A 25162-nucleotide genomic window follows, 5' to 3' on the forward strand; every position below is an offset into this window, starting at 1 on the left:
CAAACCAGTTATTTGCTTTAAAAAAATTTGCATGCTTGTCTTGTTTTAAACTTCGTAAGTAGTGATTATAATGTCATTTGTCTGTGGTTCAAATTATACACTTTAGAGTTCCTCAGCCTGTAGGTTTTTGGATAAAATATGAGTCCTCACAATCTGGTGCTTTAGATGCCGAACCCTCTTCCTACCATCCTTCAAAACTAAGTCTTGTATATGCTATCTCCTTGGTATCTCTTTTTTTTTTTTATGCCTTTTTTTTTTTGGTATCATTAATCTACAATTACATGAAGGACATATGTTTACTAGGCTCCCCCCTTCTACAAGTCCCCCCCCATACCCGTTCACAGTCACTGTCCTTCAACATGGTAAGATGCTGTAAAATCACTACTTGTCACCAAGTTCACAGTCACTATCCTTCAACATAGTAAGATGCTGTAGAATCACTACTTGTCTTCTCTGTGTTGCACAGCCCTCCCTATGCCCCTCCCCAACACTATACATGCTAACCATAATGCCCCCTTTCTTTTCTTCCAGCCCTTATCCCTCTCTTCCCACCCGTCCTCCCCAGTCCCTTTCCCTTTGGTAACTATTAGTCCATTCTTGGGTTCTGTGCTTCTGCTGCTGTTTTCTTATTTCAGTTTTCTTTTGTTCTTACAATCCACATATGAGTGAAATCATTTGGTACTTGTCTTTCTCCGCCTGGCTTATTTCATTGAGCATAATACCCTCTAGCTCCATCCATGTTGTTGCAAATGGTAGGATTTGTTTTCTTCTTATGGCTGAGTAATATTCCATTGTGTATATGTACCACATCTTCTTTATCCATTCACCTACTGATGGACACTTAGGTTGCTTCCATTTCTTGGCTATTGTAAACAGTGCAGCAATAAACATAGGGGTGCATCTGTCTTTTTCAAACTGGAGTGCTGCATTCTTAGGGTAAATTTCTAGAAGTGGAATTCCTGGGTCAAATGGTATTTCTATTTTGAGCATTTTGAGGAACCTCCATACTGCTTTCCACAATGGTTGAACTAACTTACATTCCCACCAGCAGTGTAGGAGGGTTCCCCTTTCTCCATAACCTCACCAACATTTGTTGTTGTTTGTCTTTTGGATGGCAGCCATCCTTACTGGTGTGAGATGATATCTCATTGTGGTTTTAATTTGCATTTCTCTGATGACAAGCGATGTGGAGCATCTTTTCATGTGTCTGTTGGCCATCTGAATTTCTTCTTTAGAGAGCTGTCTATTCAGCACCTCTGCCCATTTTTTAATTGGATTATTTGCTTTTTGTTTGTTGAGGTGTGTGAGCTCTTTATATATTTTGGATGTCAACCCTTTATCGGATCTGTCATTTTCGAATATATTCTCCCATACTGTAGGGTACCTTTTTGTTCTATTGATGGTGTCCTTTGCTGTACAGAAGCTTTTCATCTTGATGTAGTCCCATTTGTTCATTTTTGCATTTGTTTCCCTTGCCCGGGGAGATATGTTCAAGAAGAGGTCACTCATGTTTATGTTTAAGAGATTTTTGCCTATGTTTTTTTCTAAGAGTTTTATGGTTTCATGACTTACATTCAGGTCTTTGATCCATTTGGAGTTTACTTTTGTGTATGGGTTTAGACAGTGATCCAGTTTCATTCTCTTACATGTAGCTGTCCAGTTTTGCCAGCACCATCTGTTGAAGAGACTGTCATTTCCCCATTGTATGTCCATGGCCCCTTTATTGAATATTAGTTCACCATATATGTTTGGGTTAATGTTTAGAGTCTCTATTCTGTTTCATTGGTCTGTGGCTCTGTTCTTGTGCCAGTACCAAATTGTCTTGATTACTATGGCTTTGTAGTAGAGCTTGAAGTTGGGGAGTGAGATCCCCCAAACTTTATTCTTCCTTCTCAGGATTGCTTTGGCTATTCGGGGTCTTTGGTGTTTCCATATGAATTTTTGAACTATTTGTTCTAGTTCATTGAAGAATGCTGTTGGTAGTTTGATAGGGATTGCATCGAATCTGTATATTGCTTTGGGCAGGATGGCCATTTTGACGATATTAATTCTTCTTAGCCACGAGCATGGGATGAGTTTCCATTTGTTAGTGACCTCTTTAATTTCTCTTAAGAGTGTCTTGTAGTTTTCAGGGTATAGGTCTTTCACTTCCTTGGTTAGGTTTATTCCTAGGTATTTAATTCTTTTTGATGCTATTGTGAATGGAATTGTCTTCTTGATTTCTCTTTCTATTAGTTTATTGTCACTGTATAGGAAAGCCACAGATTTGTGTGTGTTAATTTTGTATCCTGCAACTTTGCTGAATTCTGATATTAGCTCTAGTAGTTTCGGAGTGGAGTCTTTAGGGTTTTTTATGTACAATATCATGTCATCTGCAAATAGTGACAGTTTAACTTCTTCTTTACCAATCTGGATTCCTTGTATTTCTTTGTTTTGTCTAATTGCCTGGCTAGGACCTCCAGTACTATGTTGAATAACAGTGGGGATAGTGGGCATCCCTGTCTTGTTCCCGATCTCAGAGGAAAAGCTTTCAGCTTCTCGCTGTTCAGTATGATGTTGGGTGTGTGTTTATCATATATGGCCTTTATTATGTTGAGGTACTTGCCCTATATACCCATTTTGTTGAGAGTTTTTATCATGAATGGATGTTGAACTTTGTCAAATGCTTTTTCAGCATCTATGGAGATGATCATGTGGTTTTTGTCTTTCTTTTTGTTGATGTGGTGGATGATATTGATGGACTTTCGAATGTTGTGCCATCCTTCCATCCCTGGGATGAATCCCACTTGGTCATGGTGTACGATGGTTTTGATGTATTTTTGAATTCGGTTTGCTAAAATTTTGTTGAGTATTTTTGCGTCTACGTTCATCAGGGATATTGGTCTGTAGTTTTCTTTTTTGGTGGGGTCTTTGCCTGGTTTTGGTATTAGGGTGATGTTAGCTTCATAGAATGAGTTTGGGAGTATCCCTTCCTCTTCTATTTCTTGGAAAACTTTAAGGAGAATGGGTATTATGTCTTCCCTGTATGTCTGATAAAATTCCGAGGTAAATCCATCTGGCCCGGGGGTTTTGTTCTTTGGTAGTTTTTTGATTACCGCTTCAATTTCGTTGCTGGTAATTGGTCTGTTTAGATTTTCTGTTTCTTTCTGGGTCAGTCTTGGAAGGTTGTATTTTTCTAGGAAGTTGTCCATTTCTCCTAGGTTTCCGAGCTTGTTAGCATATAGGTTTTCATAGTACTCTATTATAATTCTTTATATTTCTGTGGGGTCCGTCGTGATTTTTCCTTTCTCGTTTCTGATTCTGTTGATTTGTGGTGACTCTCTTTTCCTCTTAATAAGTCTGGCTAGAGGCTTATCTGTTTTGTTTATTTTGTCGAAGAACCAGCTCTTGGTTTCATTGATTTTTGCTATTGTTTTATTCTTCTCAATTTTATTTATTTCTTCTCTGATCTTTATTATGTCCTTCCTTCTGCTGACCTTAGGCCTCATTTGTTCTTCTTTTTCCAATTTCCATAATTGTGACATTAGACCATTCATTTGGGATTGTTCTTCCTTCTTTAAATATGTCTGGATTGCTATACACTTTCCTCTTAAGACTGCTTTTGCTGTGTCCCACAGAAGTTGGGGCTTTGTGTTGTTGTTGTCGTTTGTTTCCATATATTGCTGGATCTCCATTTTGATTTGGTCATTGATCCATTGATTATTTAGGAGCATGTCGTTAAGCCTCCATGTGTTTGTGAGCCTTTTTGCTTTCTTTGTACAGTTTATTTCTAGTTTTTGCCTTGTGGTCTGAAAAGTTGGTTGGTAGGATTTCAGTCTTTTGGAGTTTAGTGAGGCTCTTTTTGTAGCCTAGTATGTGGTCTATTCTGGAGAATGTTCCATGTGCACTTGAGAAGAATGTGTATCCTGTTGCTTTTGGATGTAGAGTTCTGTAGATGTCTATTAGGTCCCTCTGTTCTAGTGTGTTGTTCAGTGCCTCTGTGTCCTTACTTATTTTCTGTCTGGTGGATCTGTCCTTTGGAGTGAGTGGTGTGTTGAAGTCTCCCAGAATGAATGCATTGCATTCTATTTCCTCCTTTAATTCTGTTAGTATTTGTTTCACATATGTTGGTGCTCCTGTATTGGGTGCATATATATTTATAATGGTTATATCCTCTTGTTGGACTGAACCCTTTATCATTATGTAATGTCCTTCTTTATCTTTTGTTACTTTCTTTATTTTGAAGTCTGTTTTGTCTGATGCTAGTATTGCAACACCTGCTTTTTTCTCTCTGTTGTTTGCTTGAAATATCTTTTTCTATCCCTTGACTTTAAGTCTGTGCATGTCTTTGGGTTTGAGGTGAGTCTCTTGTAAGCAGCATATGGATGGATCTTGCTTTTTTATCCATTCTATTACTCTGTGTCTTTTGATTGGTGCATCCAGTCCATTTACATTTAGGGTGATTATTGAAAGGTATGTACGTATTGCCATTGCAGGCTTTAAGTTTGTGGTTACCAACGGTTCAAGGTTAGCTTCTTTACTATCTTACTGTCTAACTTAACTTGCTTATTGAGCTATTATAGACACAGTCTGATGATTCTTTATTTCTCTCCCTTCTTATTCCTCCTCCTCCCTTCTTCATATGTTGGGTGTTTTGTTCTGTGCTCTTTTTAGGAGTACTCCCATCTAGAACAGTCCCTGTAAGATGCCCTGTAGAGGTGGTTTGTTGGAGGCAAAATCCCTCAACTTTTGCTTTTATGGGAATTGTTTTATCCCTCCTTCATATTTAAATGATATTCGTGCTGGATACAGTAATCTTGGTTTGAGGCCCTTCTGTTTCTTTGCATTAAGTATATCATGCTATTTTCTTCTGGCCTGTAGAGTTTCTGTTGAGAAATCTGATTATAGCCTGATGGGTTTTCCTTTGCAGGTGAACTTTTTTTCCTCTCTGGCTCCCTTTAATACTTTGTCCTTGTCTTTGATCTTTGCCATTTTAATTGTTATGTGTCTTGGTGTTGCCCTCCTTGGATCCCTTGCCATGGGAGTTCTGTGTACCCCTGTGGTCTGAGAGGCCATTTCCTCCCCTAGTTTGGGGAAGTTTTCAGCAATTATTTCTTCAAAGACACTTTCTATCCCTTTTTCTCTCTCTTCTACTTCTGGTACCCCTATAATGCAAATATTGTTCCATTTCGATTGGTCACACAGTTCTCTTAAAATTCTTTAATTCCTGGAGATCCTTTTGTCTCTCTCTGCATCAGCTTTTCTGCGTTCCTGTTCTCTGTTTTCTAGTCCATTAATGGTCTCTTGCATGTCGTCCATTCTGTTTTGAAGTCCTTCCAGAGCCTGTTTAATTTCTGTATTCTCCCTCCTTGGTTCTTGCATATTTCTCTGCAAGTCCATCAGCATGGTTATGACTTTTGTTTTGAATTCTTTTTCAGGAAGACTGGTTAAATCTATCTCCCTAGGTTCCTTTTCATGGGAAGATGTAGCAGATGTTGAAGCTGTCTGGGTCAGTCTTGTCTGGATCAAATTTTTTTGCCTTTTCATGTTGATAGGTGCAGTGGTGAGCTATTGGCTTTCTGTCAGCCTGGAGAGCTAAGGCTTTCCACTTGCTCCTGGCCTCTTTACTGGGACAACTTCGACCCCTAGTGGCTTGTGTTGGGCAATTGCATGTAGACTGGGTCTCTGTATCTTGCCCGGCGGGTATGGAGGAAGCTCACTTGCTGTGGGCGTGGCGAGCCTCAGGCAGCTGCTCTGCTATGGCGGGGCCCTGGAGGGGTAATGGACGGGGGGCTGTTTGGCTGTTTACCTCAGTGAGGGGTCTCAGAGCTGTTGCCCAGGGGTTAGTGCACCTGGAGTTCCCTGGAATTTCCAGCTGCTGGACTGTGACCCAGGATGCTTCCATCCACCTGTGGGGTCCCTGTCCCTTTAAGACTTTCAAAAAGCACTCGCTTTTCTTTGTCACAGGGGCGCCGGCTTCGGTCCCGCTGAAAAATCTTGCTGCCCTGTTTCCCTAGTTTCCAGCACCCCATGCATGCACTGTGTCTGTGCTCTGGTCTGTATGGCTAGGGCTGGGTGATTAGCAGTCCTGGGCTCCGTCTCCCTCCCGCTCTGACTCCTCTTCTCCCGCCGGGAGCTGGGGGGAGGGGCGCTCGGGTCCCGCCGGGCCGGGTCTTGTATCTTACCCCTTTCACTAGGCGTTGGGTTCTCACAGGTGTGGATGTAGTCCTGTGTCTTATGGTCTCTCTTTTAGGATTAGTTGTATTTGTTGTATTTTCAAAAACATATATGTTTTTGGGAGGAGATTCCCATTGTCCTACTCACCCCGCTATCTTGGCTCTGCCTCCCTCTCCTTGGTATCTCTTTATCCTGTTCTTAATAATCCCTTCCTATGAGCACTGCTCCTAAAATTTTGGATGTAGGCTGTGACTGCCTAGCTGTCATTAGCTTCCACTTCCAATATGCTGACACCACAGTAATCTTTCTGATATGAAACTGTCCGTCTCCTCATGAGGATTGGTTTTTTAGCACCTTGGAGATAACTTCTAGTATGGCCTGTGAAGCCTTTAAGATCTTGGTCTCTACCCTTGTTTCCAGCCTGACTTGTGCCATTCCCCCTACTGTTCTCACCACACTGAATTGCAGGAAGTTTATTGAGTTCTACCAACTTTCCTCTTCCCAGTAAGCATTTGCATATACTGCTTCCTTGTTTCAAACCCTTTTCTTCTCTTTTTAGTTATCCGTCTCGCTTCCTCATCTTCTTTTATTCTTTCCCTTCTTGTCCTGGTCTGGACCAGGTACCTCTCTTCCGGGCTCCCACTGCATGTCTCCATAGGGCTCTTAGTCCCTCCTACTTTTATCTAGCATCTGTTTATCCTCCTACTACATTGTGAGCACTTGAAATGTCTTGTTAATTTTTATCTCTGTCATCTGTGATAGGACACATTAAACAGGTTCTCAGTAAAGGTTCAATGAACTAAATTAACTAGCATTTTATTATGCCATTAAGCTGTTTCCATAATTGTTTTAGTTCTGGGTACCCATAAAAAATATGTTGTGTTCTGTTGCCATTTCCTCTATGTTTTAATTTGAGACTGACTACCCTCTGTTGCTCTTTCATCTGGCTGCTTAGAATAAAATTCATTTCCTTAAGACTTTAGCTTTAGCATAGATCTATTATGGACTGAGAAAACATTTTCCTACTGTTAATTGGCGCTTTGAATGAGGAGAATGAGAAGGGCTAAATGTTAAATATCTCAGGCCATTTAAAACTCTTTAAAAAACACTCCTTCCCTGTTCTCCATCAGAAACTCTTAGTGTCGAGAAATTATCTAACTTATACTCTGGTCATTATCCTTGGTAGGAAAACTTTAAATTACAGGAATGGATTTAGCTTTAATTCCTAAAAATGACATTACTTTTGCCATAACTGGAGTGGATAGTTATACAAATCAGAATGAATATTGATAGCAAATGAACATTAAAGAGTTAAAAGGGGCTTAGAGAAAGAAAAATCTTATTTATAGTTTGTAAGTGAACTCCTCCCCCACCATGCTTAAGTAAAATATTAAGTCCATAGAAACATTTTTATTTTAATATTTCCTATCAAAAGTTTTAAAATGTATTTTTGAAAAATGCACTTCAGGTGCCTTTCAAAGCCTAATTTAAATACCAATAGTTATTGAGTACTCATTTTTTTATACGCAATATTACATCAGATCCTTTAATTAACTCTGTAAACAAAGCACTTATATCATCATCATCTTATAGACAAAGAAACCAAGGCTCTGCAGTATCAAATGATTTACCCAGGTCACAGCTAGAAAATAAGCCGTTGGCACAGAATTTGAACCCAGATCTGTCTAACTATATGTTCATTCCCTTAAATATCACCTTATAAATGTGATGCGTTCTTTAATAGGCATTTTTAAATAGAATTTTGGTATTATACAACTATTGGTTTAATCTTGGCATAAAATAGAGTGCCTACATTAACTATACCAATTTGTTTCCTTTTATTTAAAATATTCTTTTTTCTAACAATACCGTTAGTGTACTAACAGTGTACATTACAAAAAAATCATTCCCCAAACATTACCTGAGCATAAGTTAGTTAATCAGCCATTAAGTATATAAAAATAGGGTCCTCATCCAAGGGACTAATTTACCACTAGATACAAGATGGAGATCTTAAGTTCTGGTTACAGGTCTTTCATCTGGGTCCTGAAAGTGTTCAGAGTTTACCTAGTTGGTAGGTCTGAAAGTGGAAATGAAGCTTTTGAGAATGTTCCACGTTTGCAAGAATGGCCACGAGTCTTTGCAGTTCCCTCCACGAAGAGGTGGAGTCTTTTTCTCCACTCCTTGAGTGTGTACTGCCTGGTGACATGTCTAGGCTCTGCTGAATCTTCCATCCTTCTGTTAAGTGCTGAGCTCTGTGGATGGAGTGGGGCTGATTGGCTTGCTTTTTTTCATAGCTCTTTGTTTTCTTGAGATTGTGACACCCACTTAAGACAGCTATATCTGCATTTTCCCAGCTTTCCTAGTCCTACCAACACATCAGTGTTGTGCTCCCACTCTTCTGTCCTCCCCTAGACAAGTCCATTATTTCATCCTGTCTCAAAAAGCATCAAGGATGTTTTTGTCTTCAAGGAACCAGGAAGTTAACTAACTATAAATTTAATAAGTGGGCTTTATGTTGTTATATAAGAAGATAGGAGCTAGTCTGTTTTGGGTATTGTCTTACCTGCTCAGTGATGCCAAGGAGAATTCAGTTTTCTTTTAGGTGTGGGGTGGGGTTGGTGGTATTGGTGAGGAGATGCACATCAAAATTACCTAAAATTTTTTATTTGAAAATTAAAAAACAGAATCAGAAAAATATCACAATATAAATGTATAACCCAGTGAAATTGTATAAGACAAAGAGCGAGTAACCATTTCACAAGTCAAGAAATAAAACTTTAATATCCACTCACTCACAGTAGTCGTGCCATTGAGACCCATCCTAAACACCAAGTTTAATTTGCCTATTTTGAAGTTTAATGTATCTTTTAAATCAGTTTTAATCAACAAGTTCCTCCCATCCCCTTCTTTGTAATTATTTGCTGAAGAACCTGGCCTTTTGTCCTGCCGAGTTTCCACAGTCTGGATTCTGGTGATTGTTTGCTCACTGAAATTCAACCCTGTCCTTCCATCCTCTGTACTTCCTGCAAATTAGCATCTGGATCGAGAGGCTTCATCAGACCCAGGTTCAATCCCTTTGGTGAGATTATAGTTGGGTCTGGGTTCTTTCATCAGGAGGCACATGATATCTAATTGAATATTTTTTGCGTTGTTAACAACTATTGATTCTCAATGCTTGGATCCATTAATTCGGGGGAGTTGCACCATGAAGATATTTAACTTGACATTTTTGTTTGTTATTGGAGTACTTTTATAGAGAGTTGCTTCCTGTCAACTACTATTTGGTTATCCTTCATGTAGAAATGGCCACATAAATGCTTGATGCCTTTCCACTATTTGCCATTTTTTTAAAGATAATTGTTTTCTTGTTTTCTGATGGTACCTAGGTAGTTTCTTTAAAAACTATCCTTATGTACTAATGGATTTAAACAAATGATGAATTTCAATGTATTGCAGTTTTGTCATGGAAGTGCAAATTGTCCCATCTTTGGCCAGTGACAGCCCCTTCAAGTTGGCTTGTGTGTCATTTTGATACAGTAGTCTTTGATAACTTCTTTTCTGTGTAGTATGATAGATCATCAGCTTGTGCATATTCTGCCTCATACCTAGAATCAGCCATTAGCCATTTCTCTAAGAAGCTCAAATTTGTGTTTGTGAAAAATAACATTTCAAGAGCACAGTCTTTGGTCCTAGAGATGCTCATTACTATTGGGCTGGTCATCATTGCTTAGCCTTTTTAATAGAATTAGGGGAAAATATAAATATGTATGTGTGTGTGTGTGTGTGTGTGTGTGCACACATGTACACAAAATTTCTCATGAGTTCATACAAATATGTGTAACTAAATTCAGTGCAATAGGGCTTTATTTACACCATTCTGTTACATGTTCATCTACTTCTACATTGAGAATGCTGAAGATGATAGAATTAAAATTCCACATGATTGCTCAATTACTTTATGTTACATTAATTGTGTAACAACCTCAGAATGGCAAAACTAATACCATTACCACCACCAATATGATTATTGAAAATATGTAAAAATATTTTTGCATATGCTTGTCCCATTCTTCCCTACCTACCATTACTTTTAGTGGTTGTACTATCTCTAAACTGTCAAGCATATAGCCATTATGCACTATACTCTCTCCCTTAACCTTCATGTTGTCTTAGTTCTACAAGTAACTGTGTAGTTGGTGCTACCACTAGTCTTTAAGTCAATGTCTCTCTAGATATTTTGGTTGTTTGAAGCATATCACTAAGTTCCTTAGGAAGGTCCACAGGAACAATATTCCCTATGTTCTTTTATGCTTGTGCCTTTTAAACTTGAAAATCAGTTTTGCAGGATATGAAATTCTTGGTTCTTCCTTCCTTAAGTATCTTAAGTATGTCACTCCCTCTACTCCATTCAAATCAATGAGTAAATCATAGTGGTTGTTTTCTACTGTTATATCTTTCTCTCCATTTTATTCTTACTGTCACTGTCCTGACTCCTGATGAGATGATTGTGAAGCAAGGTGAAATCATGTATTTGTAGTCTATGAAATATAACTTGTTTCACAGTGATGGAAATGGACTTCCAACAGCACTTCTGTTGCCAATCCTCATGCTGTCATTTGTTCTGCTATTAAAGCACTGGGCAGATCATGACTCTCTTCTCAAAACACTTTTAGTTGTTTCTGCTTTAAAATAGGATTAAGCAGACTGTGTTGCATGGCATTCAAGGTTCTTTTCTTCCTCTTGGGTCCTGCCTTCTGCCTCTAGACTTGGTCCTTTCTCTGTGTCCCTTAGGTGTCCAGTGTATGGGGCTAACCCTGCTCAGCACTCTCTGAGCAGACTGTGCTTACACTGGACACACATGACTGTCTTCTCTTGAAGGCTCAGCTGTGATTAAACTCAAATACTACTTTCTTTGGGAGCTCTTTCCTAAATCCCTTCACATTCAAAACAACTTTTTTTTTTCTTGTGTGCTTTGCCTATCCTGATACTGTAGCACTGATTTTTCCTACTTTATGATTTTTTTGTGGGTTCATGTCAGTTACAAAATTAAAGACTGTGAGAGAGCAGGATTTCCATTTGCTGCATGTCTCTATCCACCTGTTCCCCTTCCCTGTTCCCTGCCATAAACCAACTACCTGTTCCAGCTTAAGGTTAGTGTTAAGGTTTCGGTTATGATGCTGAATATATTAGTTGAACGGGGTGAATAGTGCAGCCATCATTTCTCCATTTCACAGATGTGAAAGTTATAAGACTAAGTTATAATATGAACGTGTTTATTGACTTCAACATTAAATGCTCTTTTAGAAAATGAAAACAAGAATTTCAAGATGCAACTGCTTTTTTTTATTTTTTATTTTTTATTTTTTGAGAGGGCATCTCTCATATTTATTGATCAAATGGTTGTTTACAGTTAACAACAATAAAATTCTGTACAGGGCACTCAATACACAATCATTAATCCACCCCAAGCCTAATTCTCATCAGTCTCTGATCTTCTGAAGCAAATGAACAAGTTCTTACATGGTGAACAAATTCTTACATAGTGAATAAGTTCTTACATGGTGAACAGTACAAGGGCAGTCATCACAGAAACTTTCAGTTTTGATCACGCATTATGAACTACAAACAATCAGGTCAGATATGAATATTTGTTTGATTTTTATACTTGATTTATATGTGAATCCCACATTTCTCCCTTATTATTATTATTATTATTATTATTATTTTTAATAAAATGCTGAAGTGGTAGGTAGATGCAAGATAAAGGTAGAAAACATAGTTTAGTGCTGTAAGAAAGCAAATGTAGATGATCAGGTGTGTGCCTATAGGCTAAGTATTAATCCAAGCTAGACAAGGGCAACAAAACATCCACGGATGCAGAAGATTTCTCTCAAAACAGGGGGAGTGGGGTTCTAAGCCTCACCTCTGTTGATCCCCAATTTCTCACCTGATGCCCCCCCTGTGACTGTGCCTGTCTTAGGTTGTTCCTCCCTTGAGGAATCTTACCTGTCTCTGGCTAACCAGTCATCTTCTGGGGCCATACAGGGAAATGTAAAGTTGGTAAGTGAGAGAGAAGCCATATTGTTTGAAAAGGTTAGCGTTTTACTTCTTTACAGATTTATGCCCTATGGGTTTTATGCCCAGCATTTGTCTTGAGGTATCTTTACCACTTGGAAGAATTATGATACTCGGTAAATTCTATATGAGGCATGAATTCTATTTAAGGGTTATAATTAGGAAGGAAGAAGAAAAGCTATAGAAGTAGCAGATGGAAGAAAACATGGGAAGATTGATTATTTCTTTGACATATCTTCTTGTAGAGTAACTTAAGCATGTATAAGTTTTAAACTCCTAATTAAATTGCGCACACACATTAACATAATAGGAATACAGTTACATAACCAAAGCAGACCTACAATTACCAGCCATCTCCAGTGAAACCAAGAAAACCAATTAGGCACCCTAAGCATTCGTGAAAACTTATCTATGATATGATGGATATTGTCTAACTGAATTTGAATAGTTTGAGAAAAATTAGACAATTTAAAACAACACATTCCTGGGAACTGTTGACATCGCATATGTTCTTTTAACAGTAGATAGTCTGTAGTCTCAAGATTTTGGAGCGCTGCAACTTGCACTTCTCCCAATTCTTGGTTGAGTTCCAACAGTATAGATCCAGTCAAATTTGTTATTTTACTGTATGCACAGGCCAGCTTAGATATCTCCCCCTTCATTCCAACGGCAATTCCAGGAACCAGTGGGATGAATGCAGCTACAACTGCAACAGCACCAGGATCTTTGTTGACATTTTTTGATGATCATCTTCTGGAATGACTCTTCCAGAGTATGTTGATATTGGAACTTCTTCTTCATACCGTATCTTATTTCGTTTTCTGGGTAGCCAAATCGGGCTCTGATCCTCTGTATAAACACAAACAGACCCTTTGCCCACACTTTGATATGCCCTTTATACCATTGTGAAGAACTTATTGGAGGTCACCACACAGGAACTGTTTTTTGTTTTTTTTAAGAGAAAAGAATCTTATCAGAAAAATGTACTTCCATACCTGATCATCTGACACCCTTTAAATGATAAAAATTAAGGATATTTAAAGCATGCATTAATCGTTGATTTACAGTTAGTTTTATCCTATCAGGGAGTAATCCCCCTTTCTTTCTTTTTTTTTTTGTTTTGTCATTAGTCTACAATTACATGAAGAATATTATGTTTACTAGGCTCTCCCCTATACCAGGTCCCCCCTATAAACCCATTTACAGTCACTGTCCATCAGCATAGCAAAATGCTGTAGAATCACTACTAGTCTTCTCTGTGTTGTACAGCCCTCCCCTTTCTCCCACCCCCCCTTTATGCATGCTAATCTTAATACCCCCCTTCGTCTTCCCCCCCTTTATCCCTCCCTACCCACCCATCCTTCCCAGTCCCTTTGCCTTTGGTACCTGTTAGTCCATTCTTGGGTTCTGTGATTCTGCTGCTGTTTTCTTCTTTCAGTTTTTCCTTTGTTCTTATACTCCACAGATGAGTGAAATCATTTGGTATTTCTCTTTCTCTGCTTGGCTTATTTCACTGAGCATAATACCCTCTAGCTCCATCCATGTTGCTGCAAATGGTAGGATTTGTTTTCTTCTTATGGCTGAGTAATATTCCATTGTGTATATGTACCACATCTTCTTTATCCAATCATCTACTGATGGATACTTAGGTTACTTCCAATTCTTGGCTATTGTAAATAGTGCTGTGATAAACATAGGGGTCCATCTGTCTTTTTCAAACTTGAGTGCTGCGTTCTTAGGGGAAATTCCTAGGAGTGGAATTCCTGGGTCAAATGGTAAATTTATTTTGAGCATTTTGAGGAACCTCCATACTGCTTTCCACAATGGTTGAACTAACTTACATTCCCACCAGCAGTGTAGGAGGGTTCCCCTTTCTCCACAGCCTCGCCAACATTTGTTGTTGTTTGTCTTTTGGATGGTAGCCATCCTTACTGGTGTGAGGTGATATCTCATTGTAGTTCTAATTTGCATTTCTCTGATAATTAGCATTGTGGAACAGCTGTTCATGTGTCTGTTCACCATCTGTATTTCTTTTTTTGAGAACTGTATGTTCAGTTCCTCTGCCCATTTTTTAAGTGGATTGTTTGTTTTTTGTTTGTTGAGGTGGGTGAGCTCTTTATATATTTTGGACTTCAAGCCTTTATCGGATCTGTCATTTTCAAATATATTCTCCCATACTGTAGGGTTCCTTTTTGTTCTATTGATGGTGTCTTTTGCTGTACAGAAGCTTTTCAGCTTAATAAACTCCCACTTGTTCATTTTTGCTGTTGTTTTCCTTGCCCGGGGAGATATATTCATGAAGAAGTCGCTAATGTTCACATCCAAGAGATTTTTGTCTATGTTTTTTTCTAAGATTTTTCTGGTTTCATGACTTACATTCAGGTCTTTGATCCATTTTGAATTTACTTTTGTGTATGGGGTTAGACAATGGTCCAGTTTCATTCTCCTATAGGTAGCTGTCCCGTTTTTCCAGCACCATCTGTTGAAAAGACTGTCATTTCGCCATTGTATGTCCATGGCTCCTTTATCAAATATTAATTGACCATATATGTTTGGGTTAATGTCTGGAGTCTCTAGTCTGTTCCACTGGTCTGTGGCTCTGTTCTTGTGCCAGTACCAAATTGTCTTGATCACTATAGCTTTGTAGTAGAGCTTGAAGTTGGGGAGTGAGATCCCCCAAACTTTATTCTTCTTTCTCAGGATTGCTTTGGCTATTCGGGGTCTTTGGTGTTTCCATATGAATTTTTGTATTTCTTGTTCCAGTTCATTGAAGAATGTTGCTGGTTGTTTCATAGGGATTGCATCAAATCTGTATATTGCTTTGGGCAGGATGGCCATTTTGATGATACTAATTCTTCCTAGCCAGGAGCATGGGATGACTTTCCATCTGTTAGTGTCCCCTTTAATTTCTCTTAAGAGTGACTTGTAGTTTTCAGGGTATAGGTCTTTCACTTCTTTGGTTAGGTTTATTCCTAGGTATTTTATTCTTTTTGATGCTATTGTGATTGGAATTGTCTTCCTGATTTCTCTTTCTATTGGTTCATTGTTAGTGTATAGGAAAGCTACAGATTTCTGTGTGTTAATTTTGTATCCTGCAACTTTGCTGTATTCAGATATCAGTTCTAGTAGTTTTGAGGTGGAGTCTTTAGGGTTTTTTATGTACAGTATCATGTCATCTGCAAATAGTGACAGTTTAACTTCTTCTTTACCAATCTGGATTCCTTGTATTTCTTTGTTTTGTCTGATTGCCGTGGCTAGGACCTCCAGTACTATGTTAAATAACAGTGGGGATAGTGGGCATCCCTGTCTAGTTCCTGATATCAGAGGAAAAGCTTTCAGCTTCTCGCTTTTCAGTATAATTTTGGCTATGGGTTTATGATATATGGCCTTTATTATGTTGGGTCACTTGCCCTCTATACCCATTTTGCTGAGAGTTTTTATCATGAATGGATGTTGAATTTTGTCAAATGCTTTTTCATCATCTATGGAGATGATCATGTGGTTTTTGTCTTTCTTTTTGTTGATGTGGTGAATGATGTTGATGGATTTTTGAATGTTGTACCATCCTTGCATCCCTGGGATGAATCCCACTTGGTCATGGTTTATGATCCTTTTGATATATTTTTGAATTCGGTTTGCTAATATTTTATTGAGTATTTTTGCATCTATAATCATCAGGAATATTGTTCTGTAATTTTCTTTTTTGTTATGGTCTTTGCCTGGTTTTGGTAGTAGGGTGATGTTGGCTTCGTAGAATGAGTTTTAGAGTATTCCCTCCTCTTCTATTTTTTGGAAAGCTTTATGGAGAATGGGTATTATGTCTTCTCTGTGTGTCTGATAAGATTCCGAGGTAAATCCGTCCGGCCCGGGGGTTTTGTTCTTGGGTAGTTTTTTGATTACTGTTTCAATTTCTTTGCTCGCAATTGGTTTGTTTAACTTTTGTGTTTCTTCCTTGGTTAGTCTTGGAAGGTTGTATTTTTCTAGGAAGTTGTCCATTTCTTCTAGGTTTTCCAGCTTCTTGGCATATAGTTTTTCATAGTAGTCTTTAATAATTCTTTGTATTTCTGTGGAGTCTGTCGTTATTTTTCCATTCTCGTTTCTGATTCTGTTGATTCTCTTTTTCTCTTAATAAGTTTGGCTAGAGGCTTATCTATTTTGTTCATTTTCTCAAAGAACCAGCTCTTGGTTTCATTGATTTTTGCTATTGTTTTATTCTTCTCAATTTTGTTTATTTCTTCTCTTATCTTTATTATGTCCCTCCTTCTGCTGACTTTAGGCCTCATTTGTTCTTCTTTTTCCAGTTTCTATAATTGTGATGTTAGACTATTCATTTGGGATTGTTCTTCCCTCTTCAAGTGTGCCTGGATCGCTATATACTTTCCTCTTAAGACTGCTTTCACTGCGTCCCACAGAAGTTGGGGCTTTGTGTTATTGTTGTCATTTGTTTCTATATATTCCTTGATCTCTATTTTGAGTTGTTCATTGATCCATTGATTATTTAGAAGCATGTTGTTAAGTCTCCATGTGTTTGTGAGCCTTTTTGTTTTCTTTTTTTTTTATTTTTTAGATAATTATTTTTTATTTCAGGGTAGTTGACACACAGTATTACATTAGTTTCAGGTGTACGACACAGTGATTCAACATTTATATACATGATACTTCTAGGTACCAGCTATCACCATACCAAGTTGTTACAATATTTTGACTATATTCCTTATGCTATACATTACATCCCAGTTATTTATTTTACAATTGTAAGTATATATCTATATATATATATATATATATATATTTATTTGTGAGGGCATCTCTCATATTTATTGATCAAATGGTTGTTAACAACAATAAAATTCTGTATAGGGGGTCAATGCTCAATGCACAATCATTAATCCACCCCAAGCCTAATTTTCATCAGTCTCCAATCTTCTGAAGCATAACAAACAAGTTCTTACATGGAGTACAAATTCTTACATAGTGAATAAGTTACATGGTGAACATTACAAGGGCAGTCATCACAGAAGCTTTCGGTTTTGCTCATGCATTATGAACTATAAACAGTCAGTTCAAATATGAATATTCATTTGATTTTTAGCCTTTTTGTTTTCTTTGTAGAATTTATTTCTAGTTTTACACCTTTGTGGTCTGAAAAGTTGAATGGTAGAATTTCAATATTTTGGAATTTACTGAGGCTCTTTTTTTGTGGCCTAGTATGTGGTCTATTCTGGAGAATGTTCCATGTGCACTTGAGAAGAATGTATATCCTGTTGCTTTTGGATGTAGAGTTCTATAGATGTCTATTAGGTCCATCTGCTCTACTGTGTTGTTCAGTGCTTCCGTGTCCTTACTTATTTTCTGCCTGGTGGATCTATCCTTTGGGGTGAGTGGTGTGTTGAAGTCTCCTAGAATGAATGCATTGCAGTCTATTTCCCCCTTTAGTTCTGTTAGTATTTGTTTCACATATGCTGGTGCTCCTGTGTTGGGTGCATATATATTTAGAATGGTTATATCCTCTTGTTTGACTGAGCCCTTTATCATTACGTAGTGTCCTTCTGTATCTCTTGTTACTTTCTTTGTTTTGAAGTCTATTTTGTCTGATATTAGTTCTGCAACCCCTGCTTTCTTCTCGCTGTTGTTTGCCTGAAATATGTTTTTCCATCCCTTGACTTTTAGTGTGTACATGTCTTTGGGTTTGAGGTGAGTTTCTTGTAAGCAGCATATAGATGGGTCTTGCTTTTTTATCCATTCTATTACTCTGTGTCTTTTGATTGGTGCATTCAGTCCATTTCCATTTAGGGTGACTATTGAGAGATATGTACTTATTGCCATTGCAGGCTTTAAATTCGTGGTTACCAACGGTTCAAGGCCAGCCTCTTTAGTATCTTACTGCCTAACTTAGCTCGCTTATTGAGCTGTTATATACAGTCTTTGGAGATTCTTTTCTTCTCTCTATTCTTACTCCTCCTCCTCCTTTCTTCATATGTTGGGTGTTTTGTTCTGTGCTCTTTTTGGGAGTGCTCCCATCTAGAGCAGTCCCTGTAAGATGTCCTGTAGGGGTGGTTTGTGGGAAGCAAATTCCCTCAGCTTTTGCTTGTCTAGGAATTGTTTAATCCCGCCATCATATTTAAATGATAGTCGTGCTGGATACAGTATCCTTGGTTCAAGGCCCTTCTGTTTCATTGTATTAAATATATCATGCCATTCTCTTCTGGCCTGTAGGGTTTCTGTCGAGATGTCTGATGATAGCCTGATGGGTTTTCCTTTATAGGTGACCTTTTTCTCTCTTGCTGCCTTTAAAACTGTTTCCTTTTCCTTGATCCTTGCCATTTTAATTATTATGTGTCTTGTCCTCCTTGGATCTTTTCTGTTGGGGGTTCTGTGTATTTCCGTGGTCTGTTCGATTATTTCCTCCCCCAGTTTGGGGAACTTTTCAGCAATTATTTCTTCAAAGACACTTTCTATCCCTTTTCCTCTCTCTTCTTCTTCTCGTACCCCTATAATACGGATATTGTTCCTTTTTGATTGGTCACACAGTTCTCTTAGTATTGTTTCTTTCCTGGAGATCCTTTTATCTCTCTCTATGTCAGCTTCTATGCGTTCCTGTTCTCTGGTTTCAATTCCATCAATGGCGTCTTGCATCTTATCCATTCTGCTTATAAATCCTTCCAGGGTTTGTTTCACTTCTGTAATCTATTTCCTGGCATCTGTAATCTCCCTCCAGACTTCATCCCATTGCTCTTGCATTTTTCTCTGCTTCTCCGTCAGCATGTTCATGATTTTTATTTTGAATTCTTTTTCAGGAAGACTGGTTAGGTCTGTCTCCTTCTCAGGTGTTGACTCTGTGATCTTTGTCAGCCTGTATTTTTGCCTTTTCATGGTGATAGAGATTGTTTGCAGAGCTGGTACGAGTGACGGCTGGAAGAACTTCCCTTCTTGTTGGTTTGTGGCCCTCCTCTCCTGGGAGAACAGCGACCTCTAGTGGCTTGTGCTGGGCAGCTGCACACAGACAGGGCTTCTGCTTCCTGCCTGGCTGCTATGGAGTTTATCTCCGCTGTTGCTGTGGGCGTGGCCTGGCTCGGGCTGCTGCTCCAAAATGGTGGAGTCGCGTTGGTGGAGGAGTGGCTGGGAGGCTATTTATTGCTGTAAGGGGCCTCTGTGCTCCCTGCTGCCCAGGGGGTTAGAGTGCCCAGAGATCCCCAGATTCCCTGCCTCTAGACTAAGTGTCCTGCCCTGCCCCTTTAAGACTTTCAAAAAGCACTTGCCAAACCAAAACAACAACAACAACAACAAAAATTAAGTAAATTATTAAAAAAAAACCCCGCATGATTTTCTTTGTCCTCAGGCTGTGGCGTCAGGCACCCGCTCACCAGTCTTGCTGCCCTGTTTCCCTAGTATTGGGGTCCCTGTCCCTTTAAGACTTCCAAAAGCACTCGCCAAAAAAAAAAGAGAAAAAAAAAATCACCGCTCACGTTTCTTTGTCCCCGAGCGCTGGCCTCAGGCACCTGCTCACCGGTCCTGCTGCCCTGTTTCCCTAGTATCCAGGGCCCCATGCATCTACTGTGTCTGTGCTCTGGTCCGGATGGCTGGGGCTGGGTGTTCGGCAGTCCTGGGCTCCCTCTCCCTCCTGCTCTGCCTCCTCTCCTCCCGCCGGGAGTTGGAGGGAGGGGCGCTCGGGTCCCACGGGGCCGGGGCTTGTATCTTACCCCCTTCGTGAGGCGCTGGGTTTACAGGTGTGGATGTGGTCTGGATGTTGTCCTGTGTCTTCTGGTCTCTATTTTAGGAAGAGTTGTCTTTGTTATATTTTCATAGATGTATGTGGTTTTGGGAGGAGATTTCCGCTGCTCTACTCATGCCGCCATCTTGACTCCGCAGCAACTGCTTTTTAATTTAGTCTTTTTCTTAAATTTCATTTTTATAATATGCTGCTGAATTTCTTGATTTGGACTCATACTTGGTTTTCTGTATATAATGTGTGTTCTTAATCTAGTATTGCCAAACTCAGGACTCTTAGCCTGCTTGTTGTTATCTTCTACCTCCTTACAAGTTGCTACCATCATGCCTTGCTGCTTTCCAGACACTCTTTATTTTTTTCTTTATACTTAATAAGACCTATTTGGCTCATTCTTCATATGTGCAGGTAAAAATCTATAAGCTGAACTGGTGATTTGTTTGTTTAGTACATAAAAATTGCTTGCTTCTCTGAAAGTGTCTTCAAGTGTGTATCTGTTACAGTTGTTTTGGCAGGCCTCAATTTTAAGTATTTTAAAACATTTTATTTCAATACACCTATATAATATGTTAATTTTAACATGCATCATCTTATTCTTTCTTTTCTTTTCCTTTAAAATATTACTGTATGACACTTGCTGTGGTAAATAACTGAAGTCCATTTAAATAAATTATAATTTAAAAAGTCATACTGTTTTTCATTTACTAATAAATATTTTTATGCATATGTATTCATAATAAAGTTTATAAGCCTACTGCAATAGTCACCTATAGTGAAGGGTAGACTAATAAAAAAAAGTGAATTCATGGCTTAAGTCCTTTATAGAAGAATCATCAAATAGGGCCATCATTGCATCTCCACACACACTCACAGGAAACTACCTAAGTAAGTACACTTCAAATTCTATATTTTTTAGGGATTCATTGAGTATATTAGATAGTTATACTCACTATTGAATAGCTGAGATTTTTTATGCATTTATTTTGTTCATGTCATTAACTCACCAAATAATGTGTTTCACATTAAAAACAAAAACAAAAACTCTGCCTGTAAAACCAGTACCTCAGAGGACCATAATCCCCTCACATACCATACTCTGTATCATCCTTTAACTATGTTGTAACTCTGTCTGTTTTATCTATAAATTTTCCTATTTCCTACTCTAAAAATCTTTAACATTTACTTCTATTTTACAGTCCTGTTTCCTGTGGTTTAAAAGTGAAATTCTTCATAAGACTTGATGCAAAGAACTGAGAATATATAAATAGACCAAACAACAACTTTCATGTTGAGTGTGAGCTTTTCTACTAATTTTAGGGTTTTGGGGGAAGGTTTTCTCAAGCTCTAAATTGTTTATAGCTGAGACTGCTTCCACCCAGTGGGAGCTGACCTAAAAACTAGCATTAAATATTCTGTAGTCATGAAGGTGAGCAGGAGTTTCCAGCCTTGAAAGTGTGCAAGATCATCGTGATGAACAGTGGGCTTCTCTGCTGGATATTCTGTGTCTCCACAATCTGTGATTTCTGCAGATGACTCCCTGTAAATGTGCATAATATTTCTTGAACAAGGACATTAGCCATCTCTACTGTTGCTGATAAATTAATTAATTGATTTACAAAACAACCATCTTCCCAGAAGTGTCATAAAAATGTGTTGTGCGTTAAGTGACTATTGGGTGATACAGAAAACTGAATAAAGCATTCACATTTTTAAACAGTTCATTAGATTAGCATCCAATTGATATATTGTGATTTCTAATGGAAATTTATGTTACAAAACAGTTAGTACTGCTGATTATGTAATGTGAGTTCTGACGTTGAGAACAAAATTATCCACATTTGTTAATTTTGCTATGACTCTAAAGTTATTTTGGTGGGGGAGGAAGAGGGGACAAGTTTTACTTTGGTTAAGTCAGTGAACTCTTTTGTTATTTTTTCAGCCTCGTAATGGAATTTGGACTTGAGGTCCTAGTTTTTAAAGTCCTTTTTTATTGTTTTTTTGACAGTGAAATACAGACAAAATATAATCTGATGATTTTTAGTTGATTTGCTATGGAATTATAGATATACAGCAACCTTAATATTAGTGTGTGTTCATCCTGTTCTCTTTAGGATTAAAGGAAGATATGATTCAGGTAGCTTAATAAATTAATTCTGTCCATACTGTTGGAGGTAGAGACGCAATTCTAATACCAATCTTGAGTTTTCCAATTTGTTCTTCTGTGTCTTTCTCTCCTCCTCTCTTATTTTCATTCAAGTATTTTTTTTCAATAAAAATTTACTGAGCTCTTGAGCTGTTCTAGACATTGGGATTAACAGGAGTGGGCAAAAGAGGAAAAATTCCCTGCCCTCTTGAGTTTATGTTCTAGTTAAATACTGTTCTTTCCACATTTTTATTTCTTTTTATTTCTCAATTGTACTAAAAGGATAAATAATTTAAATTAATTTTTTTGATAGAAATATGGCAAGAATTTTAACTTCATCAGTTAGGGAAAATAACTTTTATAACTGACATCTGAATGCCTCCACAATTAAAAAATGACCTATATTGGCAAGGGGAAATTCATTTCTATGTTGGGTATCTTTTAGCTATTGATGATGCACTTATCAATCAATGGATATTTATTTACTATTCTGTATATATTTGAACATATTAAGGCAGTTTCATTAAAAAGCGTAAGAAAAGACATGTGAAAATGGTTTGCTATTTTCAAATGTTAGAGTCATTGGAGAAAAGTTTGGAAAGCAAAGTAGAAAGGAGAAACAATAAACACATCACTTGAAGCCAGTTGCTGTAATTATTTAAATGCATTTTCTTTTAGTCTTGTATCCCTCTTAGTTTTTAATACAATTTATTATCAATTGACAAGTTTATAATAACATATACTATATAGAAAAACAGAATAATAAAGTAAAACATACTTGGGTTCTATCAAGATTATTTTTCTTGAAGAAAATGGGAAAAAGTAGATTTTTAAAAACAATTCTTAAACTCTTAAGAGTTTTAGTTTCATTTTAGTGCACTTTATTATAGCTGTAACCATAATCATATTATTCTTTATATCTTTATTTTTTATTTAAAATAAAGTAAACATTTTTCCATGTTATTTTAAAAACTGGTTTTAATTTTATATGAATTTGATACTTGATATATAGATAGATTTCCACTGTTGTTGGACATTTATTTATTTATACCAAACTGAGCTTGTGATTAGTAACACCACAGTGACTATTACATGGGTTGGCTCTAAATCTTTTGATTGATTCCCAGAGGTGAAATTACTGACTCGAAGGCATTGATTATTATTGTAGTTAGTATCCATGAGAATCAAATAGTTGAAAATTAATGAGTACTTACAAGTGGGCCAGAGGTTGTACTGTAAGTGATAAGGTGAGAAAGAGTCACAGAAATGAATGAGAAAGAAATTATAATCCTTTTTTGATCTCTTCAAGGAAAATCCCAGTATGGAAAAAGTAACAATGACAATACAGAAAAAGACAAGAGGGACATCAAAGCATGTTTTTAAAAACTTTTGTTATTGTCATAGCACCAGAGGCTACGATGATATAACCATTGTTGATCTCTTCTTTTTTAAAAGTAATATATGTAAATTATCAGACAAACTAAAGCCCATCCATTATCCCATAAGGCAGAGGGAACCTACCATTGTGTTGGATTTGCTTTCTGTGTATGTGTGTGTTTGTGGGAGGGACAGGGTGCATAAATGAGGTCATACTGTATGTATGATTTGGTATCCTGCTTTCATTACTTTACATAATGTGGACATTTCTCTGTCACTTTTTTTCAATTTATGATATTGCATAGCTGCATAACAGTTCATTATTTATTCACTCACATTTGTCTTGTTTCTACCTTTGTTGGCTATTATAAATAACACTTCAGTAAATGTTTTTTATAAGGAAATTTGGTACTTCTGATAATGCAATTAGAATAAATACCTAAAATTGGAATTACTGGTTTAAAGAGAATGCCCTTCACAGATTTCTGAAATTCATCTGTGTGTGTGGTGATAGGGTTTACCTTTTAAATTTCTATAGCTGAAGTTGCCCTTAGTTTATGAAGCTGTGTAACTCCAGACACTTTATTTAGGTCCCTGGTCTCTAATTATCTTTCCTTAGACAAATATATGGCTATCAGACAGTAAAGTCATCCATCAATGTCACTAACTAAAAGGAATTTTTGGAGGGTCGGGAAACAAATGATATCACTCAAGATTAATAAAATACTCATTATCGTTATTTTATGCTGATCATATGATTACTAGGTGGTTTTAACCACCTCTTCAGCCAATGCATGCTTTCTCTTTCTATCCCAGAGTGCCTCGTGGTTCTGTAAGGATTTCCAAACTGCCGTGTGGACAAAGAATCTGTAACCACACTGCCTCAATCTCTTTCTCTCTCACCTCAATCTCTCTCTCCCTCTCTCTCTTCCCTGTCTTTCTCTCTCTCATTTCTCTGGTTACAGGTTATCTTTTTCTCTGGTGGTCTGGCTGGTCTGAAGTATTAGAAATGCCTTTCTTCCTCCATTTTTTTCTGTCCATGCTGACTTTAATCTTTATAATGAGAGCAGGTATTTGCTCATCTCTGTGGTTAAATGTAGAAAGAATATGTCTTTGGTAGAGTGCCTCTAGACAGATCTTTCCACCTGGATAATTCCTTATCTTTTCTACTTTAAAATTGTCCTTTTCTCACAGAACAAAGAATGAGGCTGACAACACTTCAGAAACCAGGAGCTTTGTGGAACTGCCTCAACAGAAAGGCCTTTTGGCCTTAATCTCTGAGCTTTCCTCATTCCCACTTCATTTGGGCAATTAAAGTACTCTTGATTCAGAGAGGTAAACATTGAATTCAGGCTATCAGTGGATGGTGCTCTGAAGTGAATAGTTGATTTCTGTGTGAGTTCTAGCATTAAAAAAAACCCTGACATTTGGCTATAGTATAGCATTCATTATTGAACTGTTGGTGGCATAACAAACCTGGATCTCCACCTGTTACCCAACTCAGCAGTGAGCTCTCAGGAAGGGCATCTTTGGGGAATAAATCATGGTGAGCTTCAGTCTGCCTGGAGCATGAGACTTAGTTGCTGAATAATGTATGTTTAATATACTATGTCGAATCAGTCTAAGATGTATAAAGGCTGTAACAGTAGATCCTTATACATTACATTTTACTGTCATCTCTA

At 37.7% G+C, this 25162-nt stretch overlaps 1 protein-coding gene across 1 annotated transcript in view; it reads left to right on the forward strand.

The window, feature by feature from the left end:
• The window catches only part of KCNH5 (potassium voltage-gated channel subfamily H member 5), a 352997-nt gene that overhangs the window by 259326 nt on the left and 68509 nt on the right, over nucleotides 1-25162 (forward strand). The gene's annotated exons all lie outside the window — the stretch shown is intronic.

Source organism: Manis pentadactyla, chromosome 11 (assembly GCF_030020395.1).
Source record: "Manis pentadactyla isolate mManPen7 chromosome 11, mManPen7.hap1, whole genome shotgun sequence".
Taxonomy (NCBI): domain Eukaryota; kingdom Metazoa; phylum Chordata; class Mammalia; order Pholidota; family Manidae; genus Manis; species Manis pentadactyla.